The 23487-nt window shown below is 40.6% G+C and overlaps 1 protein-coding gene across 3 annotated transcripts in view; it reads left to right on the top strand.

Annotated features, from left to right (window-relative positions):
- Positions 1-21592: 21592 nt before the first annotated feature.
- LOC121279382 (adhesion G protein-coupled receptor B1-like) overlaps positions 21593-23487 on the top strand; it is a 188917-nt gene continuing 187022 nt past the window's right edge. For 2 of the 3 annotated variants that reach the window (XM_041190585.1, XM_041190583.1), the window contains exon 1: positions 21623-21694. The gene's annotated coding sequence lies outside the window, so the exon portion shown is untranslated. Of the gene's footprint in view, positions 21695-23487 lie in introns of all 3 variants that reach the window. The other variant, XM_041190586.1, reaches the window with a different exon arrangement.

The raw sequence follows: 23487 nt of genomic DNA, 5'->3' as shown, positions 1-23487 counted from the left end.
TGAATAAGAGCATCAATAATTGAACAGTAACTTTCAGCTATGGCTGAAATAGCCTTTGCATATGCTTTCCACTTGGTGTCAGAGAGATGTTTTGGTATGGTGGAATCAGGACCCAAAAGTGATTTGAGTACTGTCCAGCATTTTGTAGAGGAAAAGAACATTTGTTGCATATTTGTTTTATATTTGTTGCACAACAGCAAAACAATTTTCTGCATCTAGGCAACAATCAACTGCAGCACAGCCAACAAGATTCTGTGAATGACCAACAGTGGAATATATATAGTATACTTATTTTTCTCTGCAAGTTTTTGCAGCATGCCATTATACCTTCCTGCCATGTTAGCTGCATTGTCATTTGACTATCCTCTGTGCTTACTGAAGTCAACTTTGCAGTCATTGCCTAGATAATCCAGCACCATATTGGTCATACTTTCATCAATATTCAAGGAAAGTTAGAAAATGTTCAATGGGAAAACCGTCATTGGGAGACACATATTACAATAAATGTTGGCTGATCAACATGTGAAAGATCTGATGAGTGAAGTTTCTGCTTTTCTCAAGTCATCCAAAATAGATCCTCTTACTTTTTTAGCCAGAAGCATTTTAATGACCTTTTCAATTTCTCAAATGGTCATTCCAATGTTGACACTCTGGGGGATTTTTCTATGTCCAGAATGAAAGATCATCCTCAGTCAAAACGCCCCAGAGACCAAGATCATCAGACTTTGTGTATCTATTTCCTTTAGCTGGGATTTCAAGCTCTGTAACATTCCCAGATGTAGTCTCACATTTACATCTGTATCATCTATCGTAGTAGAAGCACTGGATGTTTGTGGATGCTGTGGGCCCGGATGACTCTCTTCAGTATGAGGTCCATCATTTTTTTTAACAGTGAAATAACTGTAATTGTTTTATCTGCCCTTCAAGCTGTTGCTTTTTTCCTTTTTTGACATGCAATTTTATAAGTTATTTTCATTTTTAACAGACCTCTCTATAATAATAAGACAATTAAACCTTAGGCAAATTCTTTGAATTCAATCCTTTATGTTTACGAGTAAAGTAGAAATAAAAAATCAAATTCATATGTTTCAATAATATATATATATATAGTTACACGGTGTCAAGCAGAGAGGGGAAACGCCTGGGCAAAATTTTCTGAATTCAAGTGTACCACGGTTTACAACTGCATCACGTGTGTGTTTCACACTTTATTAGTTTTTAGAATTTATTTCATAAAGGAAGATATTTCAAAATAAAAAAATGCTTTTATATTTATTATTGCCTTGAAAAAGCCATATAAGGCATTCTTATTTTGTGAACAAAGTGTCTAAATAGATCAAGTGCCTGTCAGAGGTCAGGGGAAAGGACGGCCCTGTCTGGCACCATGAATATGAATTATAGTTATTTCTGCGCAGATTTATAACCTCAATAAGAAAAATAATTGTTTAGTCATATAAGTGTGTTTTTCTCATATCAGAACCGAAATGTCGATTTTAGGAAGTCTTTTTTCCTGTTTCCTTTATTTTTCAACCAGTTATGTAAAGCTTGAAATTTAGTCTTTTTTTCATATTTAGAGGCCCATCATATTATGAGGCTCTAAGCTGTAGCTTACTTAGCTTATGCGTAAATCCGGCTCTGGTAGTTGGCCAAATCCTCGAGGACATAGTGTGTGATTATGGCTTTATCAGGTTGTTCCTTCACTGGTCTGTGAGACAGTTCTCTCAATTTGACCTCAGTCCACAAGTCCTGAATCTTCGGCTCAGCAAGCGGGGCATCCCGACGTCACCAAGCATCATTTATATTTTCAGTTCGGCAGGCAATTAAACTAATATCAATTAAACTAATAAACCGAGCTGCCCGTAAAACCTTAAGGTTGGCGGGCAGGTGAAGAGCCCAGGCGGCCTTCACATTTTTCATGGAACCTCATCCATGGGCGGGATGATGTTTCATGAAGAGTTTATAAATTTAATAAATTTTTTCATTAATGTTCATTGACATGACCCAGCTCATGTGACACTTGGCCCGCCCACGTAAAATAGTGGTGCAGACCCAATCGGTGGGGGGCTGATCGGGTCTGCGCCCGGCCCTGCACACCTCCCCCCCCCCACCGCCGAATTCTTCCCCAAATGTTCATGAGGAAGACTTTGCAGGGTCGACTGGGTTGGATGTGCCTTTGTCATGTCTAAATCTGATGCCTAGGTTTATGTTGTCTAGTTTTGTTATTATACTTTGTATACTATTCTTGGTGACATTTAGTACAAGTGAGCGGCTTGCTAGGCCATTTTAGAGAGGGCAGTTAAGGGCCAACCACATTGCTGTGGTTCTGGAGTCACAAATAGGCCAGAGCAGGCGAGGACAGCAGATCTGCTTCCCTAAGGACATTGGTGAACCAGATGGATTTTACAGCAATCCAGTGATTACACAATCACCATTACAAATACTAGCTTTTATTTCATATTTATTTATTAAATAGAATTTAAATTTCCCAGCAGGAATGGTAGGTCTTAAACTCATGCCTATGGATCATTCGTTCAGACCTCTGGATTATTAGTAATAAAAGCAAAATACTAAAGACGCTGGAAACCTGAAATAAAAATAGGAAATGCTGGAAAAACTCAGCAGGCCTGGCAACATCTGTGGAGAGAGAAACAAAGTTAATATTTTAAGTCTGTATGACTTCTTCAGAGCTGGAGAGGTAGAAATGTGATGGACTGTTGAAGAGACGGATGGGAGGTGGGGTGGGACAAGTGGAGTAAAGTAGAAGGTCAGGGATTGGTAGGTGCTCAGGAGAGATTTGACAAAGAAGTCACGTACACAAGACAAATGGAGTGTTAATGGTAGTGTTAAAAACTAAAGAAGGTGCTAATAGTGGCATAAAGGTAAGATAGCAGAATGTGTTACTAGCAGAACAAGGGTCAGCATTCTGTGAAAACAAAACATAAGAACAAGTTACAGATGACCTGGAAGACAGAGTTCATGGTTTGAAGCTGCTCAACTCAATGTTAAGTCCAGAATGCTGTAAGCTGCCTAATCAGAAAATGAGGTGCTGTTCCTCCAGTTTGCGTTGGGCTCCACTGGAACATTGCAGCAAGCCACGGGCAGAAAAGTGCGTATGAGAGCAGGGTGGTGAATTGAAGGTTGAGGTCGTGCTTGCAGACTGATCGAAGATGTTCCGCAAAGAGATCACCCAGTCTGTATTTAGTCTCCCCAGTGTAGAGGAGACTGCATTGTGAGCAACATATATAGTAGACTAAATTGAATGAGGTGCAAGTGAATCACTGCTTCACCTGAAAGGAGTGTTTGGGGCCTTGGACGGTGAGGTTTATTAGTCCTGTCTGCTGCTGTTCCCAATGTTCTCCAACACTGAAGTTTACTTTGTGTTATTTTTGGATATTTTGTAGACTAATTGAGGGAGATAGATTGGTATGATTAGTCAACAGCACCATTATCATGGTGTCATGTGACTACCAGAAGCTGAACTAGATGGACCTTAGTATTTTTCATCTAACCATTCCTATGTACAAAAATGTATCACTCTGCAATAATTGAATCTGCTATCCATAAGCATGCCCTATTCCTTACATGTTTTGGGTCCTTAACGAAGTACTTAAATGATGAAACCTGTCTGTACTTGCGTGTCTGTCATGTAGGATTGGTGTATTTATTTGTGCTTTTAATATAATTTTAACTCAATATTCCTTCCAAATATTAAAATATTCTGCCCACCAGTTCCCTGTTACCTGCTGAATTTGTTTGTCTATTTTTGTTATTACCTGATTGTCACATTTCCATGTATTTAACTTAATTACTTAGTCTATATATGAGTTTTATGATTTTTTTGCTGTACATTACACTGCAATTCAGCTTTTGAGATATGAATATGTTTCTTGAATGTAGTGCCATTATTAAAATGCCATTGTTAAGAAAAGAGCAATGCTGTCGTGATTACCTCCTCGCCTGGTCAGTGGGTGAGTGAACTTGGAATAACTTGGAAAAACATTAATTACTTACTACTTTCTATTTTCTAACCATTTTCATACCCTGCTACTGCAGTCCCTTTAACCCTGCATGCCGTAATTTTATCAACAGCCTATTTTGGAAATCCACACGCAGAACACGCACAGCATTTCCTTTCTTATGAGCGTCCAAACGTGCTTTTAATTGCCTCGGGCGCTACGATACTTTTAGAAATATATTCTGGCTGTTCAAAATATGCTCAATACACTCTCAGTGAACAATGATTTTATCTCTCTAGAAGATGACCCAGTACCGCTGATAGACAGAGTTATCCATAGTAAAAAAGTAGAAAAAAACTAGAAATGCTTAGGTAAGGAAGCATCTGTGCAGAGAAACAGAGTTAACATTTCATGTTGATGATCTGAGTGGTCCATAGGTTTGTCCATTTCTCTCTTTTTAAACAGAGATATTGCATTGGCAAATCAGACTCCAGCACAACTTACGTATCTAAGATGTGTGAAATTTTCAGACTAGGCTATTAACAGTAACAGTGAGCAAAGTATCCAGTAATTAGCCATAATCCACAAGAACCATAGGCATAGAACTGCAGATGTTTACAGCACAAGTAAGGGCCCATTGTCTCTGTGCTACCTCTTTACTAGACTATTAGCTTGAGTCAAGCAAAATTTTATCCTCAAGTGTCATCAATACTTTCAATAAGTGGATAAGTTGTGACTCTGACCTCATTTCAAGTTCACTCTTCCAGCAAGGGAACTGGATAGCAACCAGAATTGAGGATCACGGGTAAAATATAAAGCCCTGCCGCAAGGCAACTTTGGAGGTGCTTGAGGGGCATTTAATCGGCCTGGTGGATATGGGGCAATTATCCCACTGCCTTCCTCCCTCTGCTCTAAGTCGAGGGTGGGATGGCTTGTGGGCAACCTTGCCGCCTGCTGCCAATTGAGGCCCTTATGTGGGCAATTAATTCCCACTTAAGATCTTCAGCCTGCACCACAGGTATTTTGCCCCATATGTCTCCCTGGGTGCTTAGGTCAGTGAACTCTAGGGTTTGAATTTTAGACCTTCTCAGCTGCATGGTTCACCAGGAAAAACTCATTAAGCTTTTAAGAAGCAAAGGTGCTGTCTTATTAACAGAACCCAATGAAACAATAATAGTCGTCACTTTTCTGGCCCTTGCAAATGACATGTTCTCCACACATTTTATTTTTTTACGAACTGTTTCTATTACTTCATGCTCATTCTGCTTTGGTGAGTTTCCTCCTCTTCTTTGTATCTCTTTTCCAGTTTTGCCAGTTCCTTCACCCCCCTTTGAAAATAAACCATTGCTATTTTAAAATAATTCATTTATTGAATGTGGGTGTTGCTGGCTGGGCGAGCATTTATTGGCCATCCCTAATTGCCCTTGAGAAGGTGGTGGCGAGCTGCCTTCTTGAAGCACTGCAGTCCATGTGGTGTTGGTACACCCACAGCGCTGTTAGGGAGAGAGTTTCAGGATTTTGGCCCAGCGACAGTGAAGAAACGGCGATATATTTCCAAGTCAGGATGGTGAGTGGCTTAGAGTGGAACTCTCAAGTGGTGGTGTTCCCATGTGTTTGCTGCCCTTGTTCTTTTAGATGGTAGCAGTCATTGGTTTGGAAGGTGCTGCCTAGGAAGCTTGGTGAGATCCTGCAGTGCATCTTGTAGATGGTACACACTGCTGCCACTGGGCGTCGGTGGTGGGAGGGTTGAATGCTTATGGATGGCGTGCCAAACAAGTGGGCTGCTTTGCCCTGGATGGTGTCAAGCTTCTTGAGCATTGTTGGAGTTGCACTCATCCAGATAAATGGGGAGTATTCCATCAGACTCCTGACTTGTGCCTTGTAGATGGTGGACATGATTTAAGGAGTCAGGAGGTGAGTTACTCACCACAGGATTCCTAGCCTCTGACCTGCCCTTGTAGTCACTGTATTTATATGGCGAGTCCAGTTCAGTTTCTGGTCAATGGTAAGCCCCAGGATGTTGATAGCGTTTCAAGAAGGCAGTTCACCACCACCTTCTCAAGGGCAATTGGGGATGTGCAATAAATGCTGGCCTAGCTGGCAATGCCCACATCCCATTAAATGATTTAAAAAAAAACAGTGATGGTAGTGCCATTGAATGTCAAGGGTGACGGTTGGACTCTCTCTTGTTGGAAATCATTATTGCCTGGCCCTTATGTGGCACGAATGTTACTTGCCACTTGTCAGCCCAAGCTGACTGTTGGGTTTTGTCTCATTTGAACATGGACTGCTTCAGTATCTGAGGAGCCGTGAATGGTGCTGAACATTGTGCACTCATCAGCGAACATCCCCACTTCTGGCCTTATGATGGAAGGAAGGTCATTGATGGTGCAGCTGAAGATGGTCAGCCGAGGATACTACCCTGAGGAACTCCTGCAGTGATGTCCTGGAACTGAGATGATTGATCTCCATCAATCACAACCATCTTCCTTCGTGCTAGGTATAACTTCAACTAGCGGAGAGTTTTCCCCCTGATTCCCATTGACTCCAGTTTTGCTAGGGCTCTTTGATGCCACATTCAGTCAAATGTGGCCTTGATGTCAAAGGCAGTAACTCTCACCTCACCTCAGGAGTTCAGCTCTTTTGTCTATGTTTGAACCATGGCTGTAATGAGGTCAGGAGCTGAGTGACCCTGGCGGAACCCAAACAAAGCGTCAGTGAGCAGGTTATTGCTAAACAAGTGCTGCTTGATAGCACTGTTGACCCCTTCCATCACTTTACTAATGATAGGCAGTAGACTGATGGGGCGGTAATTGGCCAGGTAGGAGTTGTCCTGCATTTTTGTACAGGACAGGCTGCTGGTCAACTTCTGATGTCTCTGTAAGTTCCGTCGTTCTTTCCTTCATTCATCTGTTCCTTCTGTTTGTGTGGCCAGTCTTCATGTGTGCACCTCAACAAGGCTGGATGGAGATCAGAACACCATCCAATTCTGAACTCACATGTGCTGCTCAGTTCATATTTATCAGGACTCAAAATTTTATTCCTCATTTGTTTATAAGCACAAAAGTCTAATATTGTCAATCTAGTGTCACCATGCCCTTGATCAAAGCAAACTGGCTGTGTCCCAGCACTGACATACATCTGTCTTCATTTGCTGTGGAAAAATACATTTATTTAGGAGTTCTTGTTAATAGAAGGGGACAGTGAATAAGCAATGGCATTATGTTAATTATAGTAATTGCCTCTCTGGCTTTTGATTTTCCCCCCTATTTTATGCTGCAATACATTCTCAAATGGCTAATCCTTCTGGTCTCTGCTGCTGCCTCAGGACAGGTGCAGCAGTGAACCCATACATTCATCCTTCCACTGGATAAATGGGGTCAGGTTACAAATGAGTAACAAAGCATAGCTGATGTTTCAAAAAGATAGCCTCCGGGTGCACTAGTTTCAAAATTAAGTCATTTAAAAAAAAAAAGTAGTCCTGATGGCTCAGTTGGAAAAATGCCTAGTCAGGTGTGGTAAGCAGCTATGCAGACCCATAGACTGAGGGGTCAAACTTTTGTCTGAGCTACTTATCAACCAGGGCTATGTTGGGGACACTATAGTTGACCTCAGGATTTCAGGTTGGAGAGGAGAAAAATCAGCCAGAACATCTGCTCCAATGATCCTGGCTGGAAAATATATATGAGAAAAAGAGTGGAAAAATCATTTTAAAAAATTTAGATAGCTGAAAGAATGGAATCAAAATACTGTGGATGCTGAAAATCTGAAATAAAACAGAAAATGCTGGAAACACTCAGGAGGTCTGGTAGCATTGTTGGAGAGAGAAACAGAGTTAATGTTTCGAGTCCACTATGACTTTTCTTCGGAACTGAAGAGAAGTAGAATTGTGATCGGCTCTGTGCTGTTGAGAAAAGGGGAGAGGCCGGTGGAGCAAAATAGGAGGTCAGGGATGGGTTAGAGGGCAGGAGATGTTAAGTGACAAAGAGGGTATGGAACACAAGATAAAGGGAGTGGTAATAATAGTATTAAAGACTAAAGCAAGTGTTAATAGCAGAATAAAGGTCAGAACTGTCTGAAAGCAAAAATATGAGAACAAGATGTAGACTGGCACTTAGAGGCATGGTGGAAGATCTAAATGGAGGACAGAGTTCATGGTCTGAAGTTGTTGAAGTCAATGTTGAGTCCAGAAGATGTAAAGTGCCTATTTGGAAGATGAGGTGCTGTTCCTCAAACTTGCATTGGGCTTCACAGGAACATTGTAGGAGGCTGAGGACAGAAATATGCACATGGATCAACCTAGAATAGAAAGATAACCCTGGCTTCTTCTCTCTATTGCAAGCCGTATCTTTAAACTTATCCCCCCGTATCCTCCACCCTCATCTCCAATGACAAAAGTGAGGAGCTCATAGATTTCTTTGTCACAAAGATTGAGACATATGATCAGCTGCCTAAGTTATTTCCCTCCCTTGCCCTAGCTCACTAGGCCAAACTTCCTCTCAGGCTCCCCACTGCCCCAGCTGTGAAATTGTTCCCTTCTCTAGTTTTACTCCTTTATCCCTTCACGTCTTCTCTGAACTCATCTTGCCCATGAGACCCACTGCATGTATATTGACAACACCTGGCTTTACCTCACCACCACCTCTCCCTCGATCCTTTCATGTTTCTAAATTGTCAGACGGCTTGTCTGACATGCAGTAATGGGTGAGCCAAAATGCCCTCCAATTAAATATTGGGAATTCTAAAGCTATTGTCTTCAGTCCAGGCCACAAACTCCATTCCCTTGCCAACGACTATGCCTCTCTGCCTTGTAACTGTCCAAACTTGAATCAGACAGTGTACAACCTTGGTTTCATACTTGAAGCTGGGATGAGCTTTCAAATACATTTTAGCCATCACTAAAGTCATGTATCTGCAGCTCCATATCATCAACCATCTCCACCCTTGACCCAGCTCTTCCGCTGCTGAAACCCACAGCCATGCCTTTGTTATCTCCATATTTGACCATTCTAACATAAACCTGGCCAGTCTCTTGCATTAACCCTTCTGTAAACTTGAGGTCATCCAAATCTCTGCTGCCTGTGCCCTAACTTGCATCAAGCATGGTTTTCCCATCATTCCTGTGCTTACAGGTCAAGAACTCAATTTTAAAATTCTTAACCTTGCATTCAAATCTCACCATGGCCCAACCCCTTCCTATCTCTGTAATCTCCTCCAGCTTTACAACCCTCTGTGACATCTGCACGCCTTTAATTCTGGCCTCTTGAGCATCCCCTATTTAAATCACTTCACCATTGGTGGCCACCTTCAGCTGCCTAGGCCCCAGACTTTAGAATTCCCTCTCTATACATCTCTCTATCTCAACTTACCGTTCCTCCTTTAAGGCACCCCATAAAACTTACCTCTTTGTTTTTAGCAATTATGCTAAAACCAGTCATCCTCCAATGTGAACATCAATTGCGTAGATTACATGGGGGAGAACATTCCCCCCATAGGGGGGAGTTGTGCAGGGGCGGGCAGGGTGGGCACAGACCCAATCGGTAACCCGATCAGGTCCGTGCTGCCATTTTACGTGGGCAAGCCAATTAAGGCCCGCCCAGCGTAACACACACCCTGAAGCGCTGAGTGCTCCCTGGGGTTCCCTGAGTCAAGGCCTGTGCGCTTTCATGCATGCGTGCGAAAGAGCGCAGAAATCTCCCTGAGGCACAGAGGTGCTTCGGGGAGATTAGTTTAAATTCTAAAATTCTAAATAAAGAAAAGAGAAAAAAAATTAAGACATGCCCCTCACATGAGCTGGGACATGTCAATGATTTTTTACAAACATTTTTATTCAATTTATAAACACTTCATGAAATCTCATCCCGCCCATGGATGAGGTTCGATGAAAAATGCAAAGGCCGCCTGGGCTCTTCGCTTGCCTGCCAACCTTAAGGGTGGACGGGCAGCTCAGTTTATTAGTTTAATTAGTTTTTAAATGGCCTTAATAGGTCTTTGACAGTTCGGCTGCGCACCCGCCGAATTGAAAATCTACATGATGTGCGGTGACATTGGGACGCACACTTGACGTCACCCCGCATCATTTTACGCCTTGGTGAGCGGGCCCTGCCCCTGCTCGCCGAGCCGAAAATTCTGGCCATGGAGTTCACAATCCATTGGCATATTGATAATCATTGCTGTCAGAAAATTAAAAAAAACTCCTATTTCTAAGGTGCTTATAAGGAAATGTCCCAAGGCGTTTCGCAGAGGCATTAAAAAACAAAATATGACCCCGAGCCAAACTTTTTGAGAAATAATGCAATTAATAAATTAAAATCGCTGTAATGCTTGACCAAGAGCCAATGTAGGTCAGCCAGCATAAGAGTGATCGGGGAACTAGACTTGGTGTGAATAAAGACACGGACCATAGACTTTTGAATAAGCTCAAGTTTATGGAGGGTAGAATGTGGAGGCCAGCAAGGAGTGCATTGAATTGGTCAAGTCTAGAGGTAACAAAGGCATTAATGAAAATTTCAGTAGCAGATAAGCTGAGCCAGGGGCAATTGTGTATTGGAGTTCAGAAGATTGAGGGGTGATCTTATTGAAACGTATAAGATCCTGAGGAGCCTTGACAGGGTTGATACTGAAAGGCTGTTTCCCCTTGTGGGAGAGGCTGGAAGTAGGGGACGATGTTTAAAAACAAGAGGTCTCCCATTTAAGAGAGAGATGAAAAGATTTTTTTTTCAGAGGGTCATGAATCTTTAGAGCTCTCTTTTCCAGAGAGCAGTGGAAGCCGGCTCAATGGATATTTTTAAGGCAGAGTTAGATAGACTCTTGACTAACAAGGGAATCAAAGGTAGGCAGAATGTGGAGTTGAGGCCACGTTCAGATCAGCCATGATCTTATTGAATGGCGGAGCAGCTTCAAAGGCTGAATGACCTATTCCTGCTCCTAATTCAGATGTTTGTATGTTCATATGTTCGTATGTTGTAAGTCAGGCCATGTTACAGAGTTGGAAACAGGCATCTAGCTCTTCAATATGAACCATATGTAGTTATTTGAATATTTTTCAATGTTAATTGTGCTATATAAATATAAGTGGTTGTAAACCTTTTGTTCTAAGCTGGAATAAGTCTGACAAGATTGTTGCTAATCATAAAAAGTATCATTGCTCTTAATCAAGTTCTCTTAAACGAGATCCACTAAATAACATGTTATACCTGTGCACTGAGCTGCTACACAATTATGCTAGTTTTCTACCCATGTTTCTCATTGATAAACATGGGTAGAAAACTAGCATAATTGGGGTGTCCTCAAGTGACAGAAGAGAGGTTTTTTATAAATTAGAAACTGTATATAGCCTGCTTTAAATGTGTGGGAAAAGAGTTTCTTGCTTAAAAATGAATTCAAGTTCAAGTATAATAACTTTGCATTTTTCAGACTGCAAGGGACATTATTTTCTCCTGGAACTCCTCCAATTTTAAATATACTGCAAGGTGTGCACTTTCCAGTCCAGAAAGGTCTCAGATACAAAACTCAGGCTATACTTGCTTAACAAACAGTAGTTAACCATTTATCTCAGTGTCCCTTGCTTGGAGCGGGTTGGGGAAAGTTTGCAAGAGATCTCATTTCTGTTCACTATATAATGATATCAGCCAGAGAGTGTGCCTATCTCAACATTGGACAACAACAGATTTAAGCTCACTCACCTGTACCAGTTTTCTGCCTATGCTTCTTGTCCAAGCTCAAGAGAAAAAAATAATGAAAAGCAGTTAGCACTTGCGGAACTGCACCTCATCTTAAGTCAGCACATTCAGGAAAGGAGAGGAAAAAACTGGAAGAACAAAGAAGAGTATAGCAGGCTAACTAATATATCAAAGCTGTAAGTGAACACTTCTGCAACCCCCAAGGCAATTGTTTCATCCCTCTTTCCTCAACCAAAATCAATATTCAGATGAAGCATGTCCAGGGACAGAGAACACGATTTGCACATTTGCACTATGACTTGTTTTACTTATGATTGCAAAAGAGGAAATCTCATGGGCTATCATCATTTTGTTTGTGAAAAGGCCAATCTTGGTAATGCTCGCAGATCACCGAGTAAAGGTGTCAGTTCTTTGCCTGCAACTCCCAATCATTAAGACCTGGGCAGTAACTGAATGGAAGGCAGGTGCCTTTCCAAAGGAAGAGAGTGCAGAACCTGTATTTCAACGTTGCTCTTTCACTAATGCTTCCTTAATCAGATTTTCTTCACTTCTTTTACTGGAGAACAAAAAGGAAGAGCAGACCAAAGCAGGGTTATCTTTTAGAATACATCTATTCCCTTCTGTGTCCAAACTGATATCTATTGTGGCTCAGAAATCGTCACTAATATAAAAGACCAAAGCAGAAGGTGCTGTCTTTGTGGTGAAGGGGTTGACTAGTACTGTAGCGTGCACTTCAGTATATTTTTATTCTCAATTGCATTTGCAAATCCTCTTTCATGCAGTAGCATAAAATGAAGTCATTTCATGGTTCATTTGAAATGAACCATGTTAGCTTATTACTAATGGTGCATTTTCAACCGAGGTAGGGTTGTAAATTGCATTTGCTTGTTGGACCTCTTGCAGTTTTTATTTGTGTATATATATGTGTGAAATATAACAGGGAAAATGATTGACATTCAAAATTATATGAGAGCAAAGCAATGATTTACCAAAATTATCACAATGATTTTCCTTTTGGAACCGCAATTGACTTATTTCATTGATTTATTATGTATTTATGTAAATTTTCCCCTCAATTGATGGTGCACTAAATGAATGACACACAGCACAGTGGGCAATACCTTCATTGTTATTTCACAGCTTTGCATCATTTGATTACAATGGTATTTGAAGTGATATTTCTTCATTTGTAAAATTCAAATTTCGTTATTTGCTTAAATTCAGCATGTGTTGGGTAATGGGCTTTGACGGGTTAAGTAGCAAATGAGTATATACTTAATATTTAAGTGTTAAATGTATACTCTTTACCACTTTTTTATTACTATAGGATTGCGTAAAAAAGAGACATGTCTAAGCTTTTTGTATGGCACTTATCAGGACACTCGCAAGAATACCAATATACTGCATGTGAAGAGAGTGCTGATTGGGTGGCAAGTGGCATTGCCATGGAGAATGCACCACTGCTGGTGACTGATGGTTAACAGCCATGCATTGTTCGAAATTTAAATCAGGTAGTTTGACCCTGATTGGTCAAGGCATTGCCCTGAGGAATGATTCAGTGAATGGCTGTCACTTATTTTGTTTAACTGAAGCAGACACAATGTATGTACATGTTCTTTCTGTTTGCAAAGAACAGAGCCCTGTGTATTAATATATGTAATTTCCAGTACACACAAATGTGCCACATTGTGACACCAAATGACAATCTTACATTGGTTGTCAGCGTGATTCTTAGCATACTGAGGATTATTCAGCAAATGTTGTCTGATCGCGGAATCACATCTAGTGTTGGACACTATGGATTTTTGCAAGCACGGGAGGTTGGGTACAGTCTATACCATGCCTGTTGTGAACAGCAGCTGGGACATGCTTTTTGATACGATTCGCTAGTCTTTGTAGCGTATGGCCTACATACCAAGCATCACACTGGCGCTGAAATTTCTATACCACATTACTCATTTACGTGATAGGCAGAACAAGAAGAGGTATTAGCTGAGGTTGAACTCCTCTACTCCCAACTATCCCCCACAAACCAGCATCTTTTGAAGATGGTGAATGCTTGAATGCAAACCCAGCTGATCTAGTGCTTGCATTTTGTGGGATGCCGAATGACCTGTCCAACTTTCACATGCAATACCTACAGCGTTATGAGGCCTTAAGGCCAACCTGGACCTACACATCAGTAATAAAAACAAAAAACTGCGGATGCTGGAAATCCAAAACAAAAACAGAATTACCTGGAAAAACTCAGCAGGTCTGGCAGCATCAGCGGAGAAGAAAAGAGTTGACGTTTCGAGTCCTCATGACCCTTCAGTTCTGTTGAAGGGTTATGAGGACTCGAAACGTCAACTCTTTTCTTCTCCACCGATGCTGCTCGACCTGCTGAGTTTTTCCAGGTAATTTTGTTTTTGTTCTACACATCAGTAAACCTGACAAAGGGACATGAATAGTCATCCTTAACAAGTGTGACTATATCAGCAAAATGCACACCATTCTTAGTGACAGGTCCAAATTCGTATACATTGGACCTGCCGCTCAACATGACCAGTCAGCCTTCCAACAAAAGTAAGTTAAAAAAATACTTGCTGAACTTGTGTAACAGCAGTGAACTACCACATGATATATATGACAGGGTTCGTCGTCCCAGTTTGCTACGTATGTATGGACTACCAAAGACACACAAAAATAATAGTCTGTCTATGCCCCACCTTATCTATGACTGGTTCTGCACAACATGAATTGGCCAAATGGTTGGGCGAATTGTTACAACCAGTTTTGACCAAGTTTTCCACATACACGGTGAAGGACTCCTTCAGATTTGCAATGGCCGTACAGGACTTACATATCAATAGCAATGCTGTGTCCATATGCTCATTTGACATGGCTAGACTATTCACCAATGTTACACTTAAGGAAAGCATAGCTATTTGCACTGCAGCACTATATCATGGTGATCTAGATCCACCACCATTGCGTGAATCAGTATCCGTTAAACTTATGAACTCAACAACTCGCGCAGTTGAGTTCAGTTTTAACAACACCATGTTTGCCCAAATAGATGGTGTTACCATGGGATCCCCTCTAGGCCCAGCTCTCGCAAACATCTTTGTTAAGTTCCATGAGAAACGTGTCTTCAATGGAATGACACCTAACCTCCTCCTACCCCTCAAATATTTCCAATATGCGGATGATACGTTTGCTATGTTTAAATTTGCAGCTGCATGTAACAATTTCCTTACATATCATAATAGGGTCCATATTGCGCTCAAATTCACCTATGAAATGGAGCAGTCAAATAAGCTCCTCTTTCTTGACATTCTAGTTTGCCAGGGGATTCTCCACCATGGTCTATGCAAGCCTACTTTCTCTGGTCAATGTACATGCTGGGATTCTTGCAGTTTCATGCATTATAAGATTGGTCTTATCAGCAACCTTGTAAATAGGGTCCGAGCCATTTGTTCACCATGCAAGCTTGATCCTGAAATAGGGTGCATCAAAGGCATCCTGCAGGATAATGGCTACCCTGATCAGATCATTTTACGCTGTGTATCACGCAAGCTCATTAACAGGCCGAAGACTGTCACTTTTGGCCCTGAAAAATGCCCAGATTATCTCAGATAACCCTGGAAGGGCAAGGTATCTCAAAAAATTGAGCAACAAGTGAAGTTGTCTGTTTCACGCTGCCACTATGCAGTAGCACCATGAATGGTATTTGCCACTAACAGGATGCTGCTGTCAAGCCAAAAAGATGTTCTATCACACAAATGAGTAATGTGGTATGTGAATTTCATTGCCAGTGTAATGCTAGGTACATAGGCCATACGCCACAAAGTCTGGCAGATCGTATCAAACAGCATGCCCCAGTCACTGTTCGCAATGTGTAGGGTGCAGGCTATACCCAACCAGCCCGCGCTTGCAAAGCTCAAAACACAGTGTCTGACATTAGATATGATTCCGCGATTGGACAACGTTTGCTGAATAATCCTCAGTGTGATAAGAATTATGGTGACAACCAATTTAAGATTGTCAGTTGGGCCTGCAGTGTGGTGCATTTGCGTGTTCTGGAAACTACATATATTAATACACAAGGCTCTATTCTTTGCAGACAGAAAGAACATGTATGTGTATTGTGCCTGTTTCAGCTAAACAAAATAAGTGACAGCCATTCGCTGACTCATTCCTCAGAGCAGTGCCTTGACCAATCAGGATGAAGTAGCCTGATTTAAAAACAAAAAAACTGCGGATGCTGGAAATCCAAAACAAAAACAGAATTACCTGGAAAAACTCAGCAGGTCTGGCAGCATCGGCGGAGAAGAAAAGAGTTGACGTTTCGAGTCCTCATGACCCTTCGACAGAACTTGAGTTCGAGTCCAGGAAAGAGCTGAAATATAAGCTGGTTTAAGGTGTGTGTGGGGGGGGCGGAGAGATAGAGAGACAGAGAGGTGGAGGGGGTTGGTGTGGTTGTAGGGACAAACAAGCAGTGATAGAAGCAGATCATCAAAAGATGTCAACGACAATAGTTGTCAACGACTATCACTGCTTGTTTGTCCCCACAACCACACCCCCCCCCTCCACCTCTCTGTCTCTCTATCTCTCCGCCCCCCACACACACACCTTAAACCAGCTTATATTTCAGCTCTTTCCTGGACTCGAACTCAAGTTCTGTCGAAGGGTCATGAGGACTCGAAACGTCAACTCTTTTCTTCTCCGCCGATGCTGCCAGACCTGCTGAGTTTTTCCAGGTAATTCTGTTTTTGTTTTAGCCTGATTTAAATTTCGAATAATGCTTGGCAGTTAATTGTCAGTCACCATCAGTGATGCATTCTCCATGGCAATGCCACTTGCTGACCAATCAGCACTCTCTTCACATACAGTATAAATTGTTGTTTTCCCCTTATATTAGTATTCTTGTGAGTGTCCTGATGACTGCAAGACAAAAAGCTTGGACATGTCTCTTTTTTCAGCAATACTCAAGTTCTGTACTACCAAACGACTATAACGATAGGATTACATTTATTCTAAAGGTGTTATTTCAAAGCAAATGGGAAATTATTTTTCCACTTGAAATACTGGCATCACCAGCCCTTTCTCAAGCTTGTGACACTTGAATTTAGCTAGTTATTATTAGTGGGCTATTCAGTCCCAGACAGAAGGATGAATCACCTGACAATCATGTATACAAATCTTCATGCATGGGTCACAGAAACTAGGGTGATTTTCCCCCTCCTTCCAATGGGGAGTGAAGACAACAACGGCATGCCGATTTATGCCTTGACTGCTGCAGCACAATACAAAATTGGGATTAGGCCAGGGATCTACTACTCCTAAGCATCACACCACAGAGTAGCTTTATCTACTTTAATGGCATAAATATTTTTAACTTTTTTTTTTGTATTTTTTTTCTTTCCTTCCTATAAATATTTCTCTTCCCCACATTATTTAATTAGCAGAAAGTCGAGGGAAGTCGGTCTGCAAGCTCCAAACGTGCTGACAATAAGTAGTTATGATAGGGTGCATAAGGTTGGTCTCTGATTTTGTCCTCTTACTGGCCATTGCTTAGCATACCTCCAACAAGACTTGAGACTTGAAATGTGAGGATTCTGTGAATCCCTACCTAATCACATCATAATTCAGCAAACAAGAATTTTACTTGTAGCCATCGGAATTCTTGCTGCTCTCGTTGCCTCTGGCTCCTAATTCATGGCCTGTCCCACTGTGGGATGTAGAAATGGCTGAATTCAATATCGTAATTTTCATGCTCTTAAGCAAAATAAAGCAAAATTATGTTATTAGGAGCAAGTTAATCTCAGCATCCAAGTGTCTATTCTTCATACAGAACTTGGGTATTTTTGCTGAAACAAGACATATGTTGTCAAAGCTTTTCAGCTTTTCACAAGAATACAATATCCAAAGGGAACAACAATTTATACTTCATGAGGAGATAGTGCTGTTTAGTTGGCAAGTGGACTCTAATTGGTAGGGGTGTTGCCATGGAGAATGCACCAGTTAACTGATGACTGACAGTTAGCTACCAAGCCTTGTTTAAATTTAAACCAGGCAGGTTGACTCTGATTGATCAAGGCATTGCTCCAGGAAATGAACAAGAAGATGGGTGTTGTCTATTTTGTTTTGTTGAAACAGGCACGATGTCAATACATGTTCTATTCTCAAAGAACAGGGTCCTGTGTATTAATATATGTAACTCCTAGCACACATAAGTGCGCCACACTGCGAGCCTTAATGATAATCTGAAATTGGTTGTCAGCGTAATATAAGGGAGTAGTTACAAGAATTCTATTACTGCTTTGGCTGAGATCAACTAACTTTTACATCCAAAAATAGAACCTCCTGAGACATTTTGACAACATGATAAGACATTGTATAAGCCCAAGGGTGGGATTTTCTGCCCCCATCCGCTGCTGGGACTTTTGGCTGGGCCACTGAATCTCCCGTGGTGGGTCCCGCCACAACACAAGCCTTCTTTCCAAGAGTCAAAGCTATAGCTGCTTTCAATGGCAAGGATCCAACCACAGAGGCCAGGATTTTCTGAGGATGATATCCAAGGTGGGAAGGCTGGCAAAAAAGCATGGGAAGGCATTGGATGGCATGCCCAATTTCCTCTCACTAACATGTTATTTTGCCAGCAGCGGGAAATGTGACAGAAAGGACAGCTGCTTTGAGTCTAATTGAGCCACTAAGCGGCAAACTAACAGCTAATAGAATAGCACCAATCCTTCTTCTTGTTTTGTAAAGCTCGTTGAATGAAGCGGACTACGTTGTTAAAAATTGAATTTGGTACTGAAACGCTTCTGCACTAAAGAGTTAAATAGTCTGCGTGCTGTAGCTACAGTGATCCTGGTGTGGAAGTAGTAATATTGCCTTTCTCCCACAAACAATCTGTCAAATATTAAAGTCTAATTAAAAAATCAAATCTAAAAAAGATTTGCACTTTGCTACCCCACCAGCACTGCCATTTTGCATGTGGGTGTGCTGATCAGACTGCAGTTGTATATTCCCACCCACTAGCAGTCTGACTCAGCTTCCCACACAGCATGTAGTAAAGTGACAGATAGAGATCTGTTACTGTGACTGACCTAAGGAGAGTAGAAGTATGATCTTGTTGGATCTGTGGGATAAAAAATATAAAACAATAATGAAATCAATGAATATACATAATAGTGGGATTTACAAAACAAATTATAGAAAGGTACATAAGCTCCTTTCATGCAACACTTAAAAGAGGCATCATTATTTTGGACATAAATGCTAAATATTGATAGAAGCATTTTAAAAAATACCCCATTTAACAAAAGAAATCACTAACTCTTCAAGGTTAAACCAAGATAAATTATTTTTCCTGTTTCTGGTCCAACACCGAAAGGCAGACCTCAATTAAGCCACATGCCAAACGCTGTATGCACACTCCAGTCCTTGACTCTTGGCCCTCCACTTGGTAACCATTAAAGACATATGGATATAAGCAATACCCACCAGACAATGCCACTGTGATTGAGCGTATCAGCATGCTTGCGTCGTTGTCACTCTCTGAAGCAGTTCTCCAGGGTTGTCCAGAGCCTGAGTCACTAAGTAACTAGTTACTTACTATCGCAATGCACCAGGTGTATTATATGTGTATATGCTTGGTAACTATGAGTGTTACAGAAATGAGCATCTGATGACTACAGAACAATTACAATAATGTAGCCAGTGGTTTAGTTCATCATGCCATCATGTTACCCATTGTGTCCACAAAAATGTTTTAATTTTGCAAAATGTTTGTTCCAGAAATGGGAAACCATTGCAAAAATCAGCTGGTAGGAATACTAGTCCAACATCTACCTGGCAATTTTTGAAGCTGGCAGACAAGACTATTCTGACAACTAAATCTACATCAACCATGACAATGCTGCTGTCAAGTGTTGATTTTTGTGGTTCTTATTCACTTGCAAGACTGATCTTGCTCACTAATACCGACTGTAACACATGAAATACACCGTCACTTATCTGTTGTTGTGCAGGGATAAATCTTAGGGATTTTTTTTCTTATGGCGCTTGCTCTGCGGTTGCCAGTTTTCTGCCATATGGTAAGGTTTTTTGATGGGTGATCCAGAAATTTCAACTGTGTGAACCCAGGCATCGTTTGTGACATACATCTATCACTCATTTAAGATTAATAAAGTTTCAATGAAGATTTATCAGAAACAAGAAAAACCGCAAAACTCAATCCCAAATCCATTTCCCCATTCACTGCATGAAACCTGGCTAGTTTGGGGCAGCAAAAGGTCGTAGCCCTTTAAGCATAGATGCTTAGCTATTAATGGAGCTGAAGGTTGATATTGTAAATAAATCTTTTGAAGGCTGCTTCAGACACATGCAGATACATCTGACTAACATGAACATGGGTTCAGATAATCCCCCACCCCCAAAGACCTGCAAAAATCAGACATATCACCCTCATCTCAACTGAAAACAGATGCGTGTGTGTGTACACGGTTGTTAAAGACTGGATGCACATTTTCTGCACTAGGCAAATTTTGAAAACATCAAGTTGTTAAATGTAATTTTTTTAAAAAGCCATTATCTTTGTGGTTATAGCTGCAGGTATATTGCACATGATTATTGTATCTAGTACAGAGGAACAATGTGTCCCACTGACTATTCACACGTCTATTTCAGGAGAGACAGGTGTCATTAAACCCAAAATTTATTCTAGCAGGAACAATTTGGATCTGAGAAATTGCAGCAATTTTAATTTGAATTCGTCCCTAAAGTGCAATGTGACTTTTTAAATTTTCAGTTTTGCGCTGTGACTGAGACTTAAATTATTTGTTAATTATTTATATGAAGAAATCATGTACACTCGAGAAAAGTTAAGCTCGAAAGCTCCTTTGCCATGGGTTGTTGCCAAATCCGTCACCCGCTCTTTGACTCATCACTTTAATGATGGCATACTTGCTTTTCTTCAGTGCATTTTGTTTCCCCCCACCCCCCCCCTTCCTTTCATTGCTTCCTTTCCTAAGTAGCTCCCAAACCCTTGGAACACTGTTACAGTGTGCATTTCTGTTTTAAGTCTGTGCTTTTGGTAATGGAGCTATAGTGCTCTTGTTTTGGAAACAGGTTTGTGTGTGCACTTTTTGTTTAGTGTTTGTAGAATTGATGACTGTACAGTACCTAAATTATTTGGCATGTTTTCAGATGAGTTCTTTAAAAAAAAAAGCAATGTAAATTGGCGTTTGATGCATGGGAAGAAATGTTGAATAATCTTCAAAAGGACAGCTGTCTTAGTATTGCCTAGACAACCTGTGGGGGGGCCAAAGTAAACTGAAAGCCGGCTCTCAGGTACCAAGTAGCTGCTGAATTTTATTAATTTTTCGGCATCCTCCATTCAAAGGGATGAATCGTCTACCTTTGTAGATGTTATTTTGCTTGTCTTTCGTGCCGGTTTTTTTTAACAGGGGGAGCCGTCCTTCCGATATCACTCGGAATATTATAGACATTAATTAATACATTGTTTTCTCTCTCTTTCTCTCTGTAAATAGCGGGACCTGTTAAAGAGAGGTTTGCAGGACCGGGATTGTCTGCAGTCCCCGTCTCAAATGTTACTTTTGTTATTCCCTGGCATGCAGGATGTGGGGAATTGAGTGTTGACTTTTATGTTTGGGTCTGGGTAGGGCTTGCTGCTGCTGGTTCTGTGGGGAGAGGAATTGTCGTCCAAGTAATTGCAATCATTGCGTACGTCGCTGTTTTCCTGGAAGAAAACTTATTCATTAAATGTTCCTCGTGCGGTGCCGAGCTGATGCATCGCCTTGTTTTGATTTTATTATTATTGTTTGGGTTTTTTTTCTGGTGCATGCGTGAGATTTGTCGCATTTGTTTTAGCTCTTCATTTAGAGACGTGTATCTGTGTTTTCTCTTTTGGAAATTGTCAGCTTTGCCGTACAGGGGGTCTGGTCGAGCCGCGGCTGCAAGACATTCCCCATTGACTCGTCACGTACAAAATGCCAGTGTGACCGTCTCTCCAGCTTCGCCATTTTGGCTCAGCTCTCTTCAGATTCGGTGAGTCCTTTTTATTTATTTTTATTTTTGGAAGGGAGAAAAAAATGGTGCATTTAGCCTCTGTGAGAAAAAAAAATAAACGGTATAAAATCAGCAGTCGAATTCATTGCAAGTGAACGCAACATCAAAAGAGACATGTCAGCTGTGATTAAAGGCTGACATTTCATTTTTGAAATATATATTCATATATGGATGTGTTTGTGTGTTGGTGACTGTTGCGTCTATTAAGAAGCTGGTATTTACGACGGCTCCTTGACATTGGAATAAATTGCAATCAGCATTTGTTAAGATGCTCTTTAGATGCTTTCACATGATATTAGGCTGAATTCTCATTTTCTGTGGTCAGTTGCCTGAAATGTGTAGGAGTAAAATGGTTTAGCACTCACAAATGCTGCCAAACGCCGATTTGTTTTATTCAACTAAATATGTTCCACTGTTGCGCGATACTAGAGCACATCTTGCAGAATTGTTAAATTCCGTCTGTGGCTGTAGATGGATTATACATGACATCCAAAACATTTCCTAGAAATATAAGCGGGTTATCTCAATAAAATTTTTATTTCACTACGTAGTATCCTCATCACAATATTCTTTAATGTTATGATGAGTATTAATACTTCATGTGATTAGGCGTGTTCCAAATACCAAATTCCAATTTATGAACAATGCAATTGGACTTCATAGTAAATATTATTGATATAAATCAACAGTGACGTAAGGGATAAATAGCAAGTAATTTTACGCCAAGATGATAAACTAAGTGGCACAGCTATCAGATGTACATCTAAACGTTCTGCCTTATGTGTGTTTTTTTTTCTCTCACTTTTCTACTGAATTTAAATAAACAGTTTAGGCAACAATTGAGTCTGGCACCATGTGTCAACACAAGCCCATTCTATTTGCAACTACTATCCATTATAATAGCTCAGGGAAGTAAAACTTTGGTACTCAGCTGCATATGTTAAATATACACACATGACTTCCGATCAGATCAACTCTGTTGTCACTATAGAATGTGAAACTGTTTGAATTGTTTTTATTTGGCGAGGCATTGCTAATGGAATTGGCCATTTATGTTAATGGACTAAGAATAAGATGGATGCTGGTCATGTTCTCAGAAAGAAGCTGTTTAGAATGGTCTAAAACATAAGTTATACACACTATGATGTTTCAGAATGTTGCTGTGAATTATATAAATTTATTATTTTTGTTTGTTGGTGAGAGATAATGAAATCTGCAAAAAATAATTTTCATTTGCTTTATGCACAAGTGATTGTCACACTTTAGTAGCTAACATTATTTATTATACAATGCTTCATTTATACATGTTTTACTTCATGATTCTTGTGTAATTAAATCTCCAGTTTCATTATGCTTACTTTTATATGATTGTATCTGTAACTTAATGATAATGACAGTTGTTCTAATGGTTATTATATAGTGGCTTGTATATGGAAAAAAATGCCAATTTTTATGCGTGATACAAATATTGAATGTATATATAATATGGATTTTGTAGATTATACCGATATCCATACAGACAAAAATACACTTCTAAAATTAATCGAAAGGAATAAATACTGGATCTGCACAAGACATGTTTTAATGTGAAATTAGCCAGTCAGTGTATGCTATTGGGCTTGTGGAATATTGTGAATTTACCATCAGGCAATTGTTTTTGCATTCAGAAGATATATTTTTGTGCATGAGAAAGGAGTAATACTATAAATAACAACAGGAAGTGCAAAGCACACCAGGCAGCATCTGAAAGGGGAGGATGAAGTATTATTGAA

Source organism: Carcharodon carcharias, chromosome 6 (genome assembly GCF_017639515.1).
Source record: "Carcharodon carcharias isolate sCarCar2 chromosome 6, sCarCar2.pri, whole genome shotgun sequence".
Classification (NCBI taxonomy): domain Eukaryota; kingdom Metazoa; phylum Chordata; class Chondrichthyes; order Lamniformes; family Lamnidae; genus Carcharodon; species Carcharodon carcharias.
Note: the sequence above shows the minus strand (reverse complement) of the source record. Positions and strands in the feature narration are given on the sequence as shown.